Source organism: Macrobrachium nipponense, chromosome 21 (assembly GCF_015104395.2).
Source record: "Macrobrachium nipponense isolate FS-2020 chromosome 21, ASM1510439v2, whole genome shotgun sequence".
NCBI classification, from domain to species: Eukaryota; Metazoa; Arthropoda; class Malacostraca; order Decapoda; family Palaemonidae; genus Macrobrachium; species Macrobrachium nipponense.
The window spans coordinates 41,354,132-41,371,073 of record NC_087212.1 but is presented as its reverse complement, the minus strand read 5'-3'; the positions used below and the strand labels follow the sequence as shown (position 1 = coordinate 41,371,073).

Here is a 16,942-nt window from a genome sequence, read left to right as displayed (position 1 = left end):
TCCTTTTATTAATAAAATATATATATATATATATATATATATATATATATATATATATATATATGTGTGTTGTGTGTGTGTGTGTGTGTGTGTGTGTGTGTGTGTGTAACCATGTAGGCTACCTACTATTCTTCCCATTAAAGGGGCTCCGTTCTCAAGTTATTAACCTTTCATAACTCAGCAAATCTTTTTGGATGAAGCTCCTAGCCCATTCCCTTCGTTACCACGGTAAAAGTCCATCACAATCGATTAAGTACCAGGTAGCTTTCCACTACTTATGTCGTTTAACAACACCTGGGATCGATCTGAAAATTATAGCTGGTGGGGGAGGGGGGACAGAAAACCACTTTGAGTTATTGCATCAAAGTGAGACAAGTCTGTGAAACACCAGATAAAGAAAGAGATCCGTGAAGAGGAGGAGAGTGTTAACTAACCAATGTTATAACACTCTAATAGTAACCGTGGCAATAGAGTCGTCGGGATTTGTCTCTGAAACGGCTCCTTTTCGCTTCTTAGAAATATGACAACAAGCAGGGCTCAGTAACCAGAGGCTGTCAGAAAGGAAATTCCAACGACAAACAAGGAAAAACAAGATGCGCAAGGAGAAAGCTTTTCAGTCTTCACGAGTATCTACTACTTTTTACATTTAATCACACGGAAAGAAAGTATCCTCTTTATGTAGTAGGAATCGGTGTATGATATAGTGTGATCCTTCAAAGTTTGATACAACTGTGCGCAATCTTACACCAGTGTGATGTGCTCCATTGCGCTTTGTACAGTTTCAACTAAGCTTGTTTTTACAGCGACAAAATACACACATGCATGTATGTTTGTATACGAAATCGTACTGCCTAGACATTAGAGACCTTCATTCTAACACCTCTGCTACACATCAGTCTAGAACTTCAAAGTTCTCTCTTCTTCCTAGGACCTATCCTCCCCATGTTGCAACATTAGCACCGACTATTCTTTCACATCTGGCAGCCAATTGTAGTACCACTGGGTAATTTCAGCATTGTGTGTAATTTTTTCCTTCATATGCGCTAACATGAAGGATAACTGATTCATCCTGCGAACATTTCACTTAGGACTTTTCTTAATCTTAAAACTTTAGAACAATATTCTTTCGCAACCTGCACCAACATTCATCTACCGAATTTCCTTGCTTTCATTTACTTTTATCTTCTTGCTGACATTCACAGCTTAACTTATAGACTTAGTCAAAGCATTTTATCAGTTTGTATACTTCATTATCATCAATCGTCACAATATCTATATCGCCAGCAAAGACTGGTTCCTGGGCTGTCCTGGTTTCTGGTTGGTTCCTGGGCTATCCTGGTTCCTGGTTGGTTCCTGGGCTGTCCTGGTTCCTGGTTGGTTCCTAAGCGCTCACTCTACAAACACAGTTGCGGGTACACTAACTGTTATGAGGTGCAAAGCTTTATTTCCTTGTTTACTTTACTAATTATTTAGTTTAACTTTACTTTATATTACTTCAAAATGTTTATTTCAATTCATGTCTATTATCCTTTTTCTGCAACTATTGTTGCCGTAAATTTTACCTTGCCTCACATTTTCCGTTATGTCAATTGTATTAGTTTCTCCCGCGGAGCATCTTATGACTGCTTTGCCGGTTTAATTCATTTTTCTTGTCAACCATGCATCTTTCCACCCTATCATTTTCCCTATTTTTTTGATGCAGTCCTTCAGATCCAGTTTGTCAAGGCATTTATACGCATCCCCAAACCATATGTAGTACGTTGGGGCTCCCAGCACTGAGTTGTAGTCAATCATTGCATTCAGGTTTAGCAGGTGATCAACTGTGGATCTTCCTTCTATGACACCACATTGGAACCGGCCAATCTTCTGGTTTATCTCATCCCTTGTTATTTCCATCCTCACTTTTTCAAATACCTTGCTTATGTTACTATAGTAGGTTCACATCACCGGTGCATCTGATGTCTAGGTCAGTCCTTTATGAGGCTCCTGATTGGCTGTTGATAAGCCAATCACAGGGCTGGAAACTCTCATTCTCTCTCAAGAATTAACATAGGCAGGATGTATGTTCCGCCTCTCCTGAGGGACACGTCTTTAAAAACATCCATCAGGAGAGGTGGAACATACATCCTGCCTATATGAACTCTCCAGAGAGACAGTTTCCAGCCTTGTCATTGGCTTATGCACGGCCTATTTGAATTTATCATAATAATGAATATACCTCTCTTGTTTTCTAATTCTATTTTGTTTCCTTTTTTATGCAGTGATAATATTTCCATTTTCTTCCATTCGTCCGGAGTGTTTAACTCCTCTTCAATGCCTCCAATTAAGAGTACCAGACTTTCAGTCATTTATGTACCCATACTTCTTATCATTATATTATTTATACCTTGACTGTCCGGGGTGTAATTTTATTCTTCAGGTTCCTTACCACCTTTTCCACTTCGTGAATAGGTACTTGACTTTTGGATTTTTTCAGTTTTTCCTGTCCCACTTATGGGCGCCATTTCTGGTACTGGAGGTTAATTTCATCTGCTAGCATACCAATTTCACCTTTAGGTTTAATATGAATAGATCTTTATGAATAGATCTTTATAATATTGTTCATATTCTCTTTTGATTTCTTCAACATGTTCTATTACATTATCCATTTTACTTTTGGTAACAGCACTATCTTCTTCTTTTAACCCTCAAAAGTAAACTCACACATTTTAGCCATAGAGACTAGATTGGCATCAATCTAGTCTTTCTCTCTCTGCATACACGATTCACTTTCATTTTAAAGAACTCTAATGCCACTTAACACGTATTCTATAAGGCTCTTTAAGAGAGTATGTGCGCCACATGACGTTTTCCTTTCGTCTCAATTTTCGCAGTATCTGTGTTATAAAAATTATTGCAATGTGGATAAAATATTTACTTTTCCCCGCCAGTAATTAAAGAACCCATAACAGCCTTTTTCACCACTGGCCCCTTATGTGTGAAGAGAGGGTACAAGTGTGCAAATGGTAGGCTACATACGTCCTTAGGGTGGTGCCTTGCCGTCTTGACCCTTTATTTTATTACCGACAATTTTTAATGCATAGGTCACTGGTTGTTTCCTAAGCAACACCTCCCTTCGTCTATCATGATTTTTTTTTTTTAACTTTTTCGCTCTAATTATGCCTTCTTGCAAGACTGGTCTATTAGTTCTGTGCCCATCTCGTGTTTTGAGAAATTGCCTTTCCTGTATTTTTAACATTTGAGACTGGAATTTCCAGACTACCTTTTTCTATTCCAAAAGTCAGGAATTTGCTGATACCATTATTTTCGTCCTTTTCTCCCAATAAACTTCACCTGATATTGGTGACGGGTAACCTTTACTACCAACATGTATATGATTATAGAATATTATTTTCTTTAAAAAAGTGTTTTGAATAATGAAGTATTGCACAAAGTTTCGAAAGTGTTTCCGTATTGTTACTACTATTTTGTGGATGAGTGTATCGCCATTATTTTTATTATTTGAACAGCAAGCAACAATCGCTGCTAAACTCAAGTTATGATTTTTAATGTAATATAAACCGAAGGTGACGTAATAATTTTTCTTTCACACTGAAATGCAATGTTTTGATTTTGGTTAGATGGTAACTATGTGAGAATTGAGGACATGCGGTTTCGTTTTGTTCAGATCGTAAGAGTAAAATTACAGGCTGGAAACATTCTAAATGATTAATTTGCCGTAAAATGCTTTTAAAATTCAAAATAATATATAATTAACAATTAATAATATTTTTAACTGTACATAGCTGATAAGCTTGTCTGAATATCGATTATCATGCACATATATGCATCCGTATACTGTATAGAACAAAACTAAACTGGTACTTCCAGCGGTTACCACATTGCATATAAATGAGCAATTTATCCAGCTCACTATATATACTGCAAGTAGTCGGCTAACAACTCAAGAATCAGGAACGTCACCTACGATAACATCGGTAAGAACTCTGTTGTTGTGAACTCGGATATAACTAATGGCAGTTTAGTAAGAATTTAATGATATCCCCAGTTTAACGTAACACTTGACTTTAGTGTAAACGTCATTGTCGGCCTAGGGTACCAGTGGCTAGGGCCAAAGGTTGCCTTAGACCTAGGTAGGTACAATACGTCTCTCGGGTCAATGTGGCATGGAGTAGGCAAGGCCAGTTGCCGCTGTCAGTGGGAGGAAAACTGCCAACGTTAAGATGAAAGAGAGCTGTGACCATTTCGGCCTCATCTAGCTAAGTAAATATCCTACGGCAGCCTTTAGCTAGGCTATACCTAGAATAGGTAGCTAGGTTGGGGCTAAGGTAGCCTTACATACCTAGGCCTAGGTAGGCGTGCCCAGGCCTACTTGTACTGCATCGGTTTGCTTCGTAAAGGTAGAGTTAAAATACCTAGGTAGCTAGTTTCGAAAACCCATGGGTAGAGAATAGGTAACCTTAACTAGTAAGGCTAGGTTGTGTCTAAGCCCTAACCCGGTAATTCTAAGCTCTCATTCCGCGGTAAAGTAGACTATGGTACTATAGTTGACGTTTTCCTATGTTATTTTAGCTACTTACTGAACAAGAATTTAGGTAGTAGTAGTATCTAGGTAGTGTTTATTTGGCCGACTATAATTAAATCGTAATTTACCTTTGAAGACTACATGATGGTACAAGGGGTGCGATGTACCAACATACAGAGTTCAAAGTTAAATAACAGATTAGGTAGTTAGTTACAGGCGACCGGCAAAATATTAGTTCCTTAAACTCTTGTAAAGTGAGTAAAATAGTAACATAGGAAAATGTCAACTGCCACAGTCTACCTCGACTGAACAATCTTCGAAGTTTTGGTTCGGGGCCAATAAACGTAAACAAACCGCCATATTTGAATTCTGGTAGGGGGTGTGGGATACGTAACCAGCAGGGAGTGTAACATACCTAGTATAGGTTATGATACTAGGTACTAACCTAACCAACCTAACCTAACCTAACCTAGAAGAACGTGTTACCTGACCGGGGGTCGTACCCCCCTTAAAGGAAGGCAAGCTTAGGTAGAAGTGTAACATAGGTAAGGAGGCTACATGGTTTCCACCATTCACCAACCGGAATATTTGCTGCATTTTGTTGCATTTTGTTTGTTTTGATTTAAGGTATACCTAGATAGGTAGCCTGTCTTTTGTTTATGTTTATAGCTAGCTACTTTTAGGATAAAAAGCTGCATGGTACAGGGGTGCACCATTTACGATCAATGTGTACAACCCCAAGAAAAGTACATTATAACGCGTCCTGACACCGGAGTAGAGGTCTTTAGCTCCGTTTCTCACCAACAACAAGTCGCGTCTGATGCCCATCTCCGATGTCAGGACGCTTTGTAATGTACTTCTTTTGGGGTTGTACACATTGATCGTACATGGTCCACCCCTGTACCATGCGGTTTTTTACCCTAATAGATTCACATCACCCGCGCATATGATGTCTAGGCCACTCCCTTACGATGCTCCTGATTCGCTGTTGATAAGCCAATCATAGGGATGGAAACTCTCAGTCTCTTGAGAGAGTTCACATTGGCAGGATGTAGTATGTTCCACTTCTCCTGAGAGATACTTTCGGAAGATGTGCTATTCCTCAGGAGAGGTGGAGCGTACATCCTACCTACATGAACTCTTGAGAGAGATAGAGAGTTAAAAGCCCTGTGATTGGCTTATCAACAGCCAACCAGGAGCGTCAAAGGACTGGCCTAGACATCAAATGCACAGGTGATGTGAATCTACTATAGTTAGTACCTATACTCTGTTTTTTTCCATCTGTCCATCCGGCTGTGGTGTTTGCGCATGGTAACACGGCGTCCCTTGCTTTAGATAGTAATATTTAGCTTACATTCAACAATTATAATAATATCCTATTTTGAATATTAACTGTAATTCGCATACAGTAAATTATTAAAAAACTTTTCAGTTGCAAATGTACACCCAGATATCCTTTTATTTACCCAAAACTTACACATAGCGTAACTATTTAAAGGCCGGGACGCAGTGTTACCATGCTATAACACCATAGGCGGATGGACAGATGGAAAAAATAGAGTATAGTTACAGCCATGACATTTGTTTGTTTGCGATACTATTTAGCCTACTATCCATTGTTCATGTTTATAATGTTTGTCCCTCAAGGGGCTGGTACTAAACATGGTTCATAGGTATGCAGGTGAACGAGTACTATCGAGCTAGTTACTAAACTAGAAAGGCATGGTACTACCTAGCTAGTCTTCAGTTTTATATAGGCTTAATAACATAGAGTAGTAAATAAGGTAAAGCTGAATACTACTGCAGCCTGGTCCCTGCCAGTCACCAGTGGGAATATTTACTGCATTTTGTATATTTTGTTTTATCAGTTTGTTTTGTTTATGTTATTTACCTATTGTTTTGTTTATGTTTTTATGGTCTTTTCCCAAGGAACAGGTAATAAACACTGTGCCCATGTTGTATGCAGAGTAGTAGTAGTTACCGAGCCAGCGGGGGCTGTGGTAGTAGTCTGCAAATTTACCATTGTTTTATTCCATCTACAAATTATATAGCCACACAGCTCCAGTCGTTGAATAACGGTTCCCATGTTTCTTCATTAAGGGATTTCAGGGGCAAATTACTTTTTTTATAGCTCCCATTGGGTTAGTACTTCTGTGTCTTACAGTAATTAGGAGGACAGTGCTCAAAACACAGTATGTAATTAATAGAATATATAAAAACAATCATTAGAATATATAAAGCAAGAAAATATGTCAGAGGAAGCTTGATTTGCAGGGATATATTAATCAAGCCCAAAATTGGGTTATTATATATGGCTGGGCTTAACTCCTTGGGTAAAGCTGAAGGCTGCTACTGTGGCTAGTTCCTTGTTGAACGAGTGGGTTACATGCTCGCCTACTGATTCGATAGTTCTGAGTTCGATTCTGCCAACGTGGCATTAGAGGAATTTGTTCTTGGTGATTACTAGAAATTAAAATCTTGATAAAATGTAGTTCGGATCCCACAGATCCCACAATAAGTTGTAGGTCCCGTTGCCGTGTAACCAATTGGTTCTTAGCCACATAAAAATACCATCTAATCCTTTGGGCCAGCCCTAGGAGAGCTGTTAATCAGATTAGTGGCCTGGTTAAACCAAGATGTATTTAAATTTAATTGTGGATAATACTGCAACTTGCTTTCTGCTAGTCACTGACTGGAATATTTATCACCTTATGTTTGCTTGTTTTTTTTTTATGTTTATGTTATTTACCTTCTAGTGCAACACTCAAAGGGATGGAGATAACTTGTCCTTGTACTCTTTGAGTCTGTGGTAAAAACTCTGAACCTCTCAGCCTTGATGGGAGAGAGGAGAGTTTTTCAATTCCCTTTCTCCAAGATAGTTGGTCATGAGATTGCCTAAATGATTTTATGCTATATAAGCTGTTGAGTTCTACAGTACTGAAATACTGCTGAAGTGTTCTGTTGCTTACACAGCAGTACTATTACATAATGATACTGTGGCTAGTACTAGTAGAAACAAAGGCAGTTTGAATGCACTCATTTTGAGTGATGCTTTAGATGCAAAAGACATTTAATGAGATAATAAGATTAAAGTATTTGTGAAATAATATAACATTGTTTTTGTTCATGAAACTTACCTGTCAGATATATATATAGCTGTATTCTCTGAAGTCCGACAGAATTTCTAAAACTTACGACACACGTAGTGGGAGTTAGGGTGGTTAGTACCCATTCCCGCCGCTGGGAGGCGGGTATCAGGAACTATTCCCATTTTCTATCAGATTTCTTCTGTCGCCGGTGTCGTAAACACCTGTTTACACACCTCCGCCTCAGGATTTTGGAAAACTTTTCATATTGCTTGAGTATCCTCTTGACTTGGTTTTGATTGGATCGATAGCTTGGCATACGTGATTTGGACTGTTTATTGATTTTGGCTTAGATTTTTCCCTTAAAAATGTCTGGATGTAGTTCTGCTAGCGCCAGGGTGTGCTCGAAAGTGGAATGCAAGGTTAGGCTTCCAAAAGCCTTGGTTGATCCTCACACATTGTGTAAAGGGTGTAGGGGGCAAGAGTGTAGATTTGATTTGCGCTGTAATGAGTGTGAAAGCTTAGATGATTTGCAATGGAAGACGTATGAATCCTACGTTAAGAAGTTAGAACGTGATAGGATTAGGAGGTCTTCCTCCAGGAGTAAGTCGGGTAGCAGACAGGGTATTAATGTATCCCCTTCTAACCCTCCTTTAGAATTTGTGTCTCCTAACCCTGTAGTGTTGCCTTCGGGCCCTCAAGTGGTGTCTGCGGAGGGTAATGCCCTTTCGCTTATTCTAGATTCATTGAAGACGCTTGAATCTAAAGTGCTGGCCCTTGAAAACAGGCAAAATAAGTGCAGTGATAGTGCCCCTAGTGAAGTGGAGGGGGCGTCAGATCGGCCCTATAGCGCCTCTAGCTGGACCTCTGCCGGACTCCCAGGACTAGGGAGAGGGCATGTCGAAGGCCGAAGGAGGGTTACGGGGAACCCCACCGATCTGGCGTCCCTTCAGCAGTTCCTGTGGACGGATTTCCAGGCTGCTAAGGAGCGTGCTCGAGCACGTATCCTTAAGGATTGTTTCTCGTCTTCCGACGCTTCCTCCCCGCGCAAGGGGTTGGAATCTCGATCGGATTCGCGACCTCTGAAGAGGACTCTTCAAGAGCTGGACGCTTCACGTCATGCTATGTCTGAGTGGCATTCTTCTCCGGAAAGCGTAGCCTTTCCGCCCCACCAAGAAGTATAGGACGTCATCCGACGATGACGCCCTCGAGCGCCCCAGTCGCTCTAGAGGCCAAGGCTGTTCTTGGAGGAAGGAAGGAAGTCCCCTCGCCCCTCTTCTTCTCGCAAGCGCAGCTCGTCTCCGCGTAAGGAGACATCTCAGACGGAGATCATCATTGCGATGCAGCGGCAACTGGACGCTTACTGAAACAGAAGGAGACGGTCCCGCGTCGAAGGAAAGACGATAGACTGCCTATCAAGAGATCTAAGCAGTCTTCTCCAATGGCTCCTTTTTCGTCCCCGTCTTCTGATATTTCGCCCTCTAGACGTCGTTTTGCTCCCCAGGGTTCATCTAGAGGTGACGTTAGACGCCAAGTTAGAGAGAGTTCTCTGCATGCTCCTCTCCCTTCCCGTAGAGAGGACGCTCGGCGTTCCGACTTCGACGCTTCTGCTGACGACGATTTGCGCTCTGCACCTCTTCGACATGTCAGTGTTGACGCTCAACGTTATGTTAGTCGGGCAGTGGATCAAGTTTCTTTGCTGGACGTTCGGAAGGACGCTTCGCGGGACGGTAGAAGAGTCTCTTTGATGGACGCTCCGTTGGACGCTTCGCTGGACGCTCTGGTTGGACGTGATTTGGGACGACTCGATGAGAACGCTACATTGGACGCTCAGATGGACGCTCGTAGCCGTTCTAGTAAGACCTCTGTGGACGCGAATGTGGAAGTTCGCTGTCACTCGGATGTGGTTCCCGAGCCTTTGGCACGTTCGCCTCTTATAGGTACTCCTGATCCTGTTACTGTTAAGGATCCGTTACCCTCGTCTTCTTTCATCGTTCAGATAGGAGACTTGGAGCTAAAGGACTTCTGCCTCTTCCTTCGGACTTGCACTCGGGTAGGAAGAAGGAGAACTTAGCGGTTCTTCGGAGGATGTTGATGATGATCAACCTGCTACGTCTGCCTCGTCAGATTATCAAGTTTTGGCACGACTACTTCGTGATTCGTTTGGCGATACTTTTCAGCCAGCTGCTCCTCCTTCTCCTCCTTCTCAGTTTTCGTCGTCGAAGACAAGTAAGTCTCCAGGTTTCGTGAAGATGAAGACGTCGTTATCTACGAAAAGAGCTTTCCGAAGGTAAACGCCTGGATGGAGTCTAGGAAAGCAAAAGGAAGAACTACTTTCGCCCTGCCTCCGTCTAGACTTAGCGGTAAGGCAGGATGTGCTATGAGACAGGCGAGGAATTAGGATTGAAGGTTCCTACGTCGGCTCAAGGTGATTTCGCCAGCGTGGTGGATGCCTCAAGGAGGGCCCTTTTAGCATCGGCTAAGGTTTCTTGGACGACTTCCGAACTGGACCATCTTTTGAAGGACTTTTTAGGTCCTTAGAAGTTTTCAACTTTTTAGACTGGTGTCTTGGAGCCTTAGACAACCAATCTCGTAAGCCAGACTCGATCAGCTTGGGGGAGCTGTCCAGTGTATTGTCATGCATGGACAAGGCCGTCAGGGATGGCTCAGAGGAGTTAGCCTCTCATTTTTCAGCAGGGGTTCTTAAGAAAAGGTCGCTTTATTGCAAACTCGCGGCTAAGTCTGTCTCTCCCGCTCAGAGGACAGAACTTTTGTATGCTCCCTTCTCGAGTCATCTCTTCCCCCAAGCTATGGTGAAGGATCTGGCAGTGAGTCTGCAGGAGAAAGCCACACAAGACCTGTTGGCTCAGTCTTCGAGACGTCCGGCTGGCCCTTCAACATCGTCTGGAACGCAACAGTTTAGAAAGCAGAAGCCCTTTCGTGGAGGGACTTCCGCTAGATCGTCTCCTCGAGGAAGAAGCCTTCCTAGAGGTAGAGCCCCTTCCAAGTCTAGGGGTAAGAAGTGAGAGATCGTGCCTTCAGTCACCGGTAGGAGCCAGGCTGCAGTTGTTTGCAGAAGCCTGGAGAGTAAGAGAGGCAGACACCTGGTCTCTCGACGTCATAGAGAAGGGTTACAAGATCCCTTTCATAAAGCCGCCCCCGTTGACTTCCACTCCCAGGGACTTGTCCCCATCGTATCCGCTAACAAAGCGAAAGATTCTTTTCGACCTGCTCGAGCAGATGCTCGAGAAAAGAGCAGTGGAACAGGTTTTAGACCTGGCAACGCCAGGATTTACAACAGATTGTTTCTTGTACCGAAACAATCGGGAGGGTGGCGGCCCGTCTTGGATGTAAGTCGTCTAAACCTCTTTATAGAGAAGCAGAGGTTCAAGATGGAGACACCTCAGTCAGTTCTGGGGGCCTTAAGACCTGGAGATTGGATGGTATCACTCGACCTACAGGACGCCTACTTTCACGTCCCGATACATCCCCAATCGATGAAGTACCTTCGGTTCGTATTGAAAGGGAAGGTCTTTCAATTCAAGGGCTCTTTGTTTCGGACTGAGTACGGCCCCTTTTATCTTCACCATCTTAATGAAGAACGTGGCGAGGTGGCTCCATCTTTCCAACATCAGAATCTCTCTCTATCTAGACGACTGGCTCATACGAGCCTCCTCGCAGACCGGTGCCTGAAGGATTTGAAGACGACTCTGTCTTTAGCTGCGTCCCTGTGACTTCTGGTGAACTTCGAGAAGTCACATCTGACCCCACACAGTCCATCGTGTATCTGGGGATTCAGATGGATTCAGTGGCTTTTCGGGCTTTTCCGTCCCCAGGAACGTCAGCAACAAGGCATAGAAAAAGTGTCAGCCTTTCTAGGGAAAGATTCATGCTCGGTGAGGGAATGGATGAGTCTGCTGGGGACCATTTCCTCGCTGGAGAAGTTTGTTTCCCTGGGGAGGCTACACCTCCGACCTCTTCAGTTCTTTCTGTCGGACTGCTGGACAGAAAAGGACAACTTGCGACATGAAGTTAAACATCTCGGAAGAGGTGAAGAACCATCTAAGATGGTGGCTCGATCCGTGAAGCTGTCAGAGGGCGTATCCCTCAAGCTTCAGAACCCCGACCTAGTGTGTTCTCCGACGCGTCATCCACGGGGTGGGGAGCAACTCTATGGGGGGGAGGAAGTCAGGTACCTGGAGAGGGGAACAGGTAACCTGGCATATCAACTTCAAAGAGCTGGCAGCGGTTCAATTAGCGCTCCAGTTCTTCCAGAACAAAGTCTCCCGTCGTGTGGTTCAGATCAACTCGGACAACACCACAGCCCTGGCATACTTGAAGAAACAAGGAGGAACACACACTCTAGCAAAAGAGATCCTGCTTTGGGCGAAGGAGAGAGAAGTCACAATATTGACAAGATTCATTGCCGGAGTCGAGAACGTCCGGGCAGATCTCCTCAGTCGACAAGGACAGTTATTGCCGACAGAGTGGACTCTCAATCAAGAAGTATGCCAGGAACTGTGGGGTCTTTGGGGATGCCCCTTAGTGGACATCTTCGCAACATCAAGGACGGCGAGACTTCCTCTGTATTGCTCCCCGGTTCTCGATCCGGGAGCAGTAGCAGTAGACGCCCTTCTATGGGATTGGACGGGCCTGGATCTCTACGCTTTTCCCCCCTTCAAGATCCTGGGGGAGGTGATGAGAAAATTTGCAGCATCGGAGGGGACGAGGTTGACCTTAATCGCCCCCTTTTGGCCCGCAGCGATCTGGTTCACAGAGGTGATGTTCTACCTAGTGGATTATCCGAGATCTCTTCCGTTAAGGAGAGATCTACTCAAACAGCCCCACTTCGAGAGGTACCCACAAAAACCTCTACCGCTCTGCAGTCTGACTGCGTTTCAGGACTATCCAAAAGTTGGGCCAGAGCGATGAGGTTTTTTCGAAATCAGTGGCTAAAGCTATCGCCACTGTGAGGAGACCATCATCAATCGCGGTTTACCAATCGAAGTGGGCAGCCTTTAGAAGTTGGTGTAAGAGAAAAGGAGTTTCCTCTACCACTACCTCTGTGAGCCAGATCGCCGACTTCTTGCTTTATCTGAAACAAGATCTAAAGTTGGCAGTGTCAACTATTAAAGGCTACAGAAGCGTTCTATCTGTAGTCTTTCGCCATAGAGGTCTTGACCTCGCTAACAATAAGGATCTCCATGATCTATTGAGATCTTTCGAGACGACCAAGGTACCACTACCGAAGCTACCTTCGTGGAACCTGGATGTGGTCCTAAAATATTTGATGTCAAATCGTTTTGAACCTCTTTTCATCGTTCGTCTCTACGAGATTTGACGAAGAAAACTGTATTCCTAACTGCTCTGGCGACGGCGAAGAGAGTTAGCGAAATACAGGCTATCAGCAAACACGTCGGTTTCAAAGGGCATAATGCAGTCTGCTCTTTGAATATGTCGCTTCTGGCCAAAAACGAAAACCCTTCCAATCCGTGGCCTAGAACATTCGAGATCAAGGGTATGGCAGAGATCATTGGTCAAGAGCCAGAAAGAGTCCTGTGTCCTGTTAGGGCTCTTAGAGAGTATATTCGTAGAATGAAGGATTGCCGAGGTTCTGCAGAGAACTTATGGTGTTCGGTCAAGAGACCAAACATGCCCATGTCCAAGAATGCACTGGCATTCTTTTTAAGAAACACCATTAAAGAGGCACACGCTTCTTGCAAAGACAGTGACTTGAAGATACTTAAAGTTAACGCGCACGAAGTAAGGGCTATTTCGACCTCAATAGCCTTTCAGAAAAACATGGCTCTTAAAGACATTTTAAGTGCTACTTTTTGGAGGAGTAACTCAGTGTTCGCCTCGCACTACCTACGGGAGGTGAGAACGACCTATGAAAGCTGTTACTCTCTCGGACCATACGTCGCCGCGACACTATTTTGGGGGCAGGAGGTAGCACTCATCCTTTCCCATAGAAAAGGGTAGGTGAGTTTTTAATATTTGTATGTTTATGGTTGTAGGGTCGGCTGCCGAGTACAGTCGTCCCTTCCTTTAGCCTTTGGTATATGGGAGTTTGTTGTTAGGCTAACTTAGGTGGTGGTTTTTGCCTCGTTGCCCTCGGAAGTATGGTCATGGCCTAGTCACATTGTGGTCCCGTCCCCGTTGACAGATCATCTAGAGCGCACCAACTACATAGGTCACTACCTTGTTGGTAACTCTAGTGAAGCAGAAGCAGGCTTGGGTGACAGTAATCACGAAGTCAGCTATGCTAACAGGTAAGGAACCAAGATGTCAATCATATACATTTATATGTTTTCTAAAATCCTTTTTTCTGTCTCTCCCACCGCCAAAGGTGGGATTCAGCTATATATATATCTGACAGGTAAGTTTCATGAACAAAATGATATTGTTAAGATACAATAAAGTTTGTTCATACTTACCTGGCAGATATATATAATTTTAGTACCCACCCACCTCCCCTCAGGAGACAGTGGAGATAGAAATCTGATAGAAAATGGGAATAGTTCCTGATACCCGCCTCCCAGCGGCGGGAATGGGTACTAACCACCCTAACTCCCACTACGTGTGTCGTAAGTTTTAGAAATTCTGTCGGACTTCAGAGAATACAGCTATATATATATCTGCCAGGTAAGTATGAACAAACTTTATTGTATCTTAACAATATCATTTTTAAATGTCTAGTAAGATTTTATACATTTAAGATAAGATCACATTTAACAAGTAAAAAAAGTTGTTGAAATAAATCTCTCTTCATTATATAGCTTTTACTTCCTCGCCAGCGGTAGTACCACAGATTTAAACAGAAAAACAAGATCACACTGTTTTCTATGAATATCTGTCTTCTGTCCCTATACATCTACTTCCCCCACTCCCCACCAAGTGACCAATCGATACAAACACTCATAGCCGATCAGTCTATTTTGTTGTTTTGGCCTGAGTTCGACAGATGCGCTCAATTTTCTGTTGGTTTGTTCTTGTATTTGTTTAGTATTTGTTCGGTAAGAACCTGTAAGGTAAGAGTTGCCGTAAAGCCATTATTTCAGTTTTATCGACTCATGATATGTTTTTTTTTTAGAGGAAAAGGTTGTGATTAGATAACTGTATGAGGTAGATGAATGAAATGCAGTAATTGATTGCAAACATAGAAAGTTTTTTAGGTTGTAGAAATAACATATAGAGGATGATATCAATAAGACTTAAGTTAAAGGGATGCATTTCATGTATGCTTCCCCATTTAGTAACTGGTTAGGTCCTCTTTTGCTTCTCTTCTATCGTACTCCAAATGAGCTTCCCATCAATTCAGGGCATTAGATTTGATAGGATGGAGTAATTTTTTTTTTATGTTAACTTGGTGTAAGTTTCACAGGATTTTATTGTTATGATCATTAGTGTTTTCTTTGAGCTACCCTCCCAAGAGTTGGTAAGTTTGGGTGGTTCCATGCGTAGGAGAAAGGGACACCACCCCCCATTTTTTTCTTGCCTTGTCCTTGGCACGTCCTGTTTTTCTCCCCCATGGCTTGAAGTTTGGAGTGACTAAGAACTGGGACATGTCAGAAAGCAGTACGGAATGTGTCCCTTGTCCCCTTCCTCTGTTATGTCAGGTAGGCTGCCAGGTCTGGCATTAGTGGCACTAGTTCTAGCACCAGAATTCATTCTCCGATAGGATGGATCAGGTAAGGATAAGAGGAGTCTTCAAACGTTTTTTCCTTCTTTAATTTACTTTATCAGATCACCTTGATAGCAGTGATGCTTTTTCTCTTTCTGGTAGTATTTAAGAGAGTCTAAGCTGCCTTGTCGAGGAAAGTTACCTTTTGCTTTGAACAGTTTCACTTCAGTCTCCTGTAATTAAGGATCATTCATGGTTTAAGTAACATTTAGGTTCTAGTAAGAAGCCAAGACTGTCTGTCCTGTGTGTTATGGATTTTTTTGGCCACGGCAATAATGCACCTCATAATCTTAATGCCCCAGCAGCATGCGTCTATTGTGACTGCTCATTTTGCCATAGCGCTGCTTCCTGTGCATGCATGTCAATTGCCTATGCCTTGCACACTTGCTTGTATGCTTATTGAATGCACACTTATTGCATGCACGCCCATGGCTTGTGCACCTATCGTGTCTGTGGCTCGTATGCCTCTCATGTATGCACGTAGTATTGTGTGCATGCCCTTGGCTTGTGCTCCCATCACGTGTGCCTCTATGGCTTTTGTACCTCTATAGTCTCGTGTTTGCGCCTATGACTTTTGCCTATTGTTTGTGTGCTTGTGACTAGTGCGCCTTGCTTGGCTGCCTATTGGGTTTACACTTATGGGTTGTGCTCATATCAACTGTGCTTATGTTGTTTGCACTTATACACCTGTATGCCCATTGCAAGTATATGCCTATCCCTTGTGGGTTTTTTGCTTATGCATGTAAAGATAGTGCTCTTATTGCGTGTGCTCCTATCGCCTGTGCACGTATCATCTGCTCGACTGTTGCCTGCCTATAGAGAATCTTGGCATTTGGCATCGTTTCGGCTTCCATTTATGTAAGCAGGTGGTTGCTGTTAGTAGTCTCGTCATTCTGTTTTGGGGATTTCAACTCCTTTTCCATTTCTGGGAATTTCTATGGGTAAACAGTTGGTTACTATTTGGTTTGGTTCCCCAATGTTTTAGGAATATTCTTATGCAAAATTTTCCTGTTCAGATTTAGAACATTTGGTTGATGCAACAGGCATTCAACTAAATCAATCTTCCTTGTTAACCCTCAGAGTTAGTTCAGTGCAATCAGTTGCTGCTCTTCCGCCATTGAGGATAGAGGATAGTAACCTTTGCCCCAGTCTCTTTCTGTAGCTAAGACTTATCGTGCCTTTTTTTTTTTTTTTTTTGTGGTGGGAGAGCAATTGCCTGTGCTTCTGTTGATTGATGATTCAGGTTTCTGATATACAACCAGTGCATAAGTGGTCACAATTTCTTATTTGAAGAGGTTAATTGCGTTTTGTAAGGGGAGGTAATGTATGATTGTGTTATAGTAGAACTTTCATGCGAACTGTATTTCATTAGGTGGCTTGAGTATGTTCAAAACTTTAATGCAGTTCGTGTAAAGGAGGTCTCTTCTAAGATATTTCTGTCTTGCCACCGTATATTGGGGTGGACCAGTCCCTGCGCAGGTTTTTGATTTTGGAGTTAAAAAATATTCTCACTATTCAAGGTTTTCTTGCTGAGAAGTTTAGCGTTTATTTGCACCTTTTATTGCCGCTGATCACTTCTAAATGGTTGTCAGTCCTATAAATTTTTTTTTTAGCAAAGCGAAGGTCTTCTCATCAAGGTCATATGAT

The 16,942-nt window shown here is 42.8% G+C and overlaps 1 protein-coding gene across 7 annotated transcripts in view; it reads left to right on the top strand.

Annotated features, from left to right (window-relative positions):
- The first annotated feature begins 3,826 nt into the window (after positions 1 to 3,826).
- The window catches only part of LOC135197955 (E3 ubiquitin-protein ligase RNF14-like), a 109,311-nt gene continuing 96,195 nt past the window's right edge, over positions 3,827 to 16,942 (top strand). For 5 of the 7 annotated variants that reach the window (XM_064225252.1, XM_064225249.1, XM_064225254.1 and 2 more), the window contains exon 1: positions 3,843 to 3,977. The gene's annotated coding sequence lies outside the window, so the exon portion shown is untranslated. Of the gene's footprint in view, positions 3,978 to 4,160; positions 4,264 to 16,942 lie in introns of those variants that run through there. The other 2 variants (XM_064225250.1, XM_064225251.1) reach the window with 2 other exon arrangements.